The sequence below is a fragment of the Varanus komodoensis genome, unplaced genomic scaffold, assembly GCF_004798865.1.
Source record: "Varanus komodoensis strain SLA01 unplaced genomic scaffold, ASM479886v1 scaffold1653, whole genome shotgun sequence".
NCBI classification, from domain to species: domain Eukaryota; kingdom Metazoa; phylum Chordata; class Lepidosauria; order Squamata; family Varanidae; genus Varanus; species Varanus komodoensis.
In genome coordinates, this window is record NW_025335489.1 from 5,963 (window position 1) to 11,591 (window position 5,629).

At 57.4% G+C, this 5,629-nt stretch overlaps 2 long non-coding RNA genes across 2 annotated transcripts in view; one reads left to right on the forward strand and one right to left on the reverse strand.

Moving 5' to 3' along the window:
• Nucleotides 1-4,382, reverse strand: part of LOC123021479 — a 9,539-nt gene extending 5,157 nt beyond the window's left edge. The window contains exon 1 of the long non-coding RNA XR_006414328.1: nucleotides 4,373-4,382. This is a non-coding gene — a long non-coding RNA (uncharacterized LOC123021479). The remainder of the gene's footprint in view (nucleotides 1-4,372) is intronic.
• Nucleotides 7-4,811, forward strand: LOC123021478. Its single transcript, XR_006414327.1, has 3 exons — nucleotides 7-232; nucleotides 1,996-2,147; nucleotides 2,445-4,811. It is a non-coding gene; the product is annotated as an uncharacterized LOC123021478 (long non-coding RNA).
• Nucleotides 4,812-5,629: the final 818 nt, after the last annotated feature.

The following is a 5,629-nucleotide window of genomic DNA, read 5'->3' on the forward strand; positions in this document are numbered from 1 at the left end:
TAAGTTGAAATTCACCTGGGGGTGGGGTTAGGGGTTGTGTTAAGGGGAGAAATGTTAGCAGAGATATGAATTGTATTGCATTGTGTAACTGTGTTTTGTTATTGTAAACCGTTCACAAAGCCCGGGAGCTGGGAACGGTGTATGAAGATTGTAAAATAAAATAAAAGTGCTGGCGGTACGGCGGAGCCCCTACGAGGATCCAAAGGCAAGAACGTCTTCCATCACCCAGAAGGTAAGTTTGTCTGTCTGTCCTGTGTAAGCACCACACTGTGACTCAGAGTCAGGCAAGCAATCTCCAGGGCACTCCACCCGGCAGTAAGAGTCTTCAGGACGCCGGCCCAAGCCGCGAGGCTGAATGGTGGGGAGCAGGTAGAGGTGCCACGAACACCCTGAGACCAGTTCCCAAACTCAAGACGCACCTCACGTTGTGAGAGAGCACGGTGGGGTTTGGGATCGGCCGGTTGACGGGTGTGTCCGCAGTGGCAGATAGGCAGGGCGCTAGGCACTGGAAGGAGATTGCTCACACACACAAGCAGCAGGCTTTCCATGGGGCAATTTCTGTCAGGAGCGATGGGGTGTGCGGAGGCCGCAAGGGAGCAAAGAGAGTAGGCGCTGCCTCCTCCAGCCCAAAGCGCAGAAAACCAGCAGAGCCGGGACTGTGGCTGCTGGCCCATGAGGTTCACAGGTGACTCAGCCTATTGGAGTATTGGGGGCTTGCCCAGTTTCCCTGCAAGGAGGGCAAAAACTGGGAGCGTCCTGGGATTGAGTTCTGCACCTCCCCTTCAAGGTGGGACGACACCCTGGCACTGGCCGGGGTTTGGGTCAGCACCGTCTTGGGATTGTCTGACTCCCGTGAGTCAGGCTGAAACTCTGTCTTGGGGGTTCGGTTAGCACCGTCTTGGGTTGGCTTGTCTTGTCTGCCTCATCTGCAAGGCAGGACAAGCTCTGGCTCTCTCAGCACCATTTTGGGATTGGGACAGTCTGACTCTCCCGTGAGGCAGGCTGAAACGCTGGCTCCGACTTGGGGGTTGGGTTAGCACTGTCTTGGGTTGGCTTGGCTTGTCTGCCTCATCTGCAAGGCAGGACAAACTCTGCCTCTCTCCTCGGTTTCAGTCAGTGCAATCTTGGGGTTGGGATTTGGGACAGTCTGACTCTCCCGTGAGGCAGGCTGAAACTCCGTCTCCGTCTTGGGGGTTGGGTTAGCGCCGTCTTGGGTTGGCTTGTCTGCCTCATCTGCAAGGCAGGACAAGCTCTGGCTCTCTCAGCACCATTTTGGGATTGGGACAGTCTGACTCTCCCGTGAGGCAGGCTGAAACGCTGGCTCCGACTTGGGGGTTGGGTTAGCGCCGTCTTGGGTTGGCTTGCCTGCCTCATTTGCAAGGCAGGAAAACTCTGGCTCTCTCAGCACTATTTTGGGTTTGGGACAGTCTGACTCTCCCATGAGGCAGGCTGAAACGCTGGCTCCGTCCTGGGGGTTCGGTTAGCGCCGTCTTGAGTTGGCTTGTCTGCCTCTTCTGCAAGGCAGGACAAACTCTGGCTCTGTCCTGGGTTTCAGTCAGTGCCATCTTAGGATTGGGATAGTCTGACTCTCCCGTGAGGCAGGCTGAAACTCCGTCTCCGTCTTGGGGGTTGGGTTAGCGCCGTCTTGGGTTGGCTTGTCTGCCTCATCTGCAAGGCAGGACAAGCTCTGGCTCTCTCAGCACCATTTTGGGATTGGGACAGTCTGACTCTCCCATGAGGCAGGCTGAAACGCTGGCTCTGACTTGGGGGTTGGGTTAGCGCNTCTTCTCAGCCCTGAGATCATGCCTGGCAAGCCAGCTCTTCCTCGGCATGCCTCACCTGAGCAATGAGCAGGGTCCACGCTTGGCAAGGCAGCGCTTCACAGGCCTGGCACCTTTGAATTCCCCTTAGTGAGGAATGTGGGGCGATTTGCCTGATTTTGCTGGGCTTTTCCTTCTCATGCGTAATACTCTATTTTCCTTGCTTCTGCCCGAGCGTGGCGGTCCTGTCCGGCCGTGGACCGAAGGCACGACTTGGCCCGTTGTGGCGCTCAGCAGCTCCTGGTTGGAAACGAGAAGGTTGAAGAGTGTCTCGCGCTTTGAGGCTGTTGGAAGGGCTGCTGTTTCCTTGGAGGGAAGTGAAAGAGAGTAAGTTCTGTGTTTCTTTTTCTTTGTGGCAAAGGGTTTATCTGCAGAGCTGCCCGGCAATGCTGCTTTTCTTTTAGTGGGGATAGCTGGGGATAGAGAAGGCAGGTTCCAGTGAGCAAGGCAGCCTGGTCTTCCGGGGACAGTCAGCTGAGTCGTGAGGTGACAGCGCCATCTATGGGGGCCTTCCTGGATGTGGCTGAGCTGCTTGGCCCTTGCGAGGTGCCTTTGCACGGAGTGGGTTTGGGAGGCCTTTTCCAAGGCACCTGTAACGCTAAGCCTTTGGCTTCTCCGCTGCAGGGTATCTGCCCGCCATGGTGCTGGATATGAAGCATTCCACCAGGCAGCCTGTGGAAAAGAGGAGGACGGCAAGAAGAGATGTGAGCCGAGGCAAGAGTTCTGCGCCCCCGTCAGGATGCCGCTGCCTATCAGGACGGTGGAGGCGAAGAAGGTGGGTATCGCAAGCACTTCATAAACATGCTTTCTTAGGAAGGTCAGGTTGGAGCTTGAATTACCCCACACCAGGCAAGCCGCCTCTTTTTGGGGTGGCAGAGTTGGCAAGAGTTTCTTTCAGTGCTTGGCCCGAAGCCCCTTCCAGGGGTTGCTCTTTCTTGAGCTGCTGGTGGCCAGCTTCCCCTTCATGGGGGGGTCTGAGCCGAGTGCCAGATTAGACTCGTGGCGGGGAAGCCTCTTTATGAGGTGGGGCCCATGTTGGAGATTTCCAGCCACGCCAGGCCAGCTTCCCCTTCATGGGGAGGCCGGAGCCAAGTGCCAGATGAGACTCGTGGCAGGCCAGCCTCTTTATGAGGTGGGGCCCATGTTGGAGATTTCCAGGCACGCCAGGCCAGCTTCCCCTTCATGGGGAGGCCGGAGCCGAGTGCTAGATTAGACTCGTGGGGAGGCCTCTTTATGAGGTGGGGCCCACGTTGAAGGGATTTTGTGCCACGCCAGGCCAGCTTCCCCTTCATGGGGAGGCCGGAGCCGAGTGCCAAGTTAGACTCGTGGCGGGGAAGCCTCTTTATGAGGTGGAGCCCACGTTGAAGGGATTTTGTGCCACACCAGGCCAACTTCCCCTTCATGGGGAGGCCGGAGCCGAGTGCCAGATTAGATTCGTGGCGGGGAAGCCTCTTTATGAGGTGGGGCCCATGCTGAGGCGTTTTCCAGTCCCATCACACCAGGTACCCCTTTATCGAGAGGACTGAGCGCAGCGCTGGAGTCTGCCTGTGCCAGGGAAGTGTTGCTTCATGCAGAGCACTCGACTTGACCTTCCCAGCATGATTTCTTGGCTGGGTTTGGACAGAGCTTGCATCCCTCTTCAAGGGGAACAGCCATGGTGGTAGTTGAGCGGATAGTGGCTCAGCAAGCCAGCCCTTCATGGGCAATGCCTTGGTCCGTTGAAAGAGCGAGCTCCTACAGCATTGGGAAGAGAAGGAAAGGGTCCTGGGCCAGCATGCGCGAGCAGCCCCTTTGCACGAGGGGTCAAGTCAACACCTCCCCGCTCGGCACTGCGAATTGTGCCTGCTGGCAGCGGTGCTGTATGAAGAGGGTGCGGTCGGAGGCGGCTCCTTTGGCCAGAGACACCAGTGCCGCTCACTTGAGGCCCTGTCTGGACAGGCAGGGTGGGGTGCAGTTCACCTGTTGGACTGCGGACCAGGCAGATCTGCCTTTGTCCCCGTGGTGTAGCCGCGAAGCTGAGTGGGGATTTGGCCCCACAGGGTGGTTGCCGTGAAGGCTTAGTGGGGGAGGAAAAGCAGCTTGCGTATGCAGTGCTGACGGGAAATGCCTCCTGGCAAGAGAGCTGCTGCTCGGAATTCTTCTCAAGGCAGGCGAGCAGCCTCTGTGTGGGGACGAGTGTGGGTTGAAGGGGAGCAAGGGCTGTGTCCTCCTCACGGGGACAGCTCAGCGCAGTTCTGGCTTAGATTCATGCCTGGCAGGTTCCCTCGCCATGAGACGGATCAGCTTAGTCCTCAGATGGATGCGTGGCAGGCCGCTGCACGCTTCCCCGCATTGGGCAAGGGGAGACCTCCCTTGGAAAGAGTCCCAGCCTTGCCCGCCCTACAGGGTTGCTGCTGTGAGGATAAGAAAGAGCCTGGAGAGCCCCCTTGGCTTTCTCAGGAGAGGTAAAGGGCCCAATCTAAATGCAGAGCTCTGCTGCTGCTGCTGCTCGTCTCGCCCTAGTCCACTCTTGGCCAGGCGTCTCTGCTGTAAGAAGAGGCAGCTGTTAATACCCCCTTCTCCCAGGCTGTGGCCGTTGGCCCCTGGATGCCCCAGCCCTGCAGTTGCCCGCACTTGGGAAGTCGCGACCTCCTTTGCAAATTGTATTTGTAAATACGGAACGAGAAATCCTTCTCCACTTTGATGGCAGCCTCAGTCCCCTGGGGAGAAGGTTGACGCTTCCTTGTTGCAACAGGAACTGTTGACTGACATCCCCGAGGGCTTCTGGGTTGAGGCTCCTGCAGAGACAGGCCTCCCTGCAAGTGCTAGCCCCGTTAAACTCAAAGTGGAAAAGGGGGTCTGGCTTCCTTGCGTGGCATAGAGGCTGCTTCCCCGCAGGCCTGAGGGGGCGTTGCTCTGCTGGTAGGACTCCTTTTCAGCTCGAGGCGTTGCGGTGCGCCCCACCAGCCGCTAAGAAAGCAAAAGCCTGTTTTGAAGCCCTGACTCTGTGTCCTTTGCCCGTCTGGTTGGGACACCCCCACCCCCACCCCCAATTGAGGCCCTCGCTCAGAAATGGCTCTGCAGAGTCAATGGTGCTCTGGGCGGCCAACTCCATGTTCAAATCCCAGCAAGGGAGAACAGTGGAAAGCACAGTAGAACTGAACACCAAAGATGCCAGAACCCAGGCGCAAATTAGCAGAGCGAGAGAGAAGCAAAATACTGTTTTAATTAATCCTATCTTTTCCAAGATAGAGAATCTGAAAAAACCTCTCCTTAAGTGGAACCTAGGCAGTTGATGCTAGTGTAGAAGTATGGGGCCCTGAAAGTCATGTCACAGTGGCAGCAGCATAAACTTAAAAGGAGCGGGGAAGTGTGCGCAGCCTTCTTGCATTGTGAACAGCTCTGGTTCTTGCTCATGTGAGGGAACTGTCCCCTTCACGGGAACAACCCTTAGGGTAGCACGTGGAGTGGATGCCTGGCAAATCTGCGTCTTTAGGGGACGGCTCCCTTAAGTTGTGGCTGAGCTTCATGCGTTTCCAGCCACTCCTCTTCATGGGGACCATTCAGCTCGGGGGCCCTTTGCCGTGTTGCCAGGTAGCTGTCCTCTTCAGGGGGATGGCTGAAGGGCGCAGCCCCGGGAGGGCTCGGGGCCAAGGCAGGCCAACATCCGCTTCAGTGGGGACGAACAACGTTGGGCGAGGCAGGCAGTTCACCTCTCTCTGGGGATCGGCTCTGCGTGAAACCATTTGCGGCCACTCAAGGCAAGCGCCCTCTTCATGGGGGCGTCTTCTCAGCCCTGAGATCATGCCTGGCAAGCCAGCTCTTCCTCG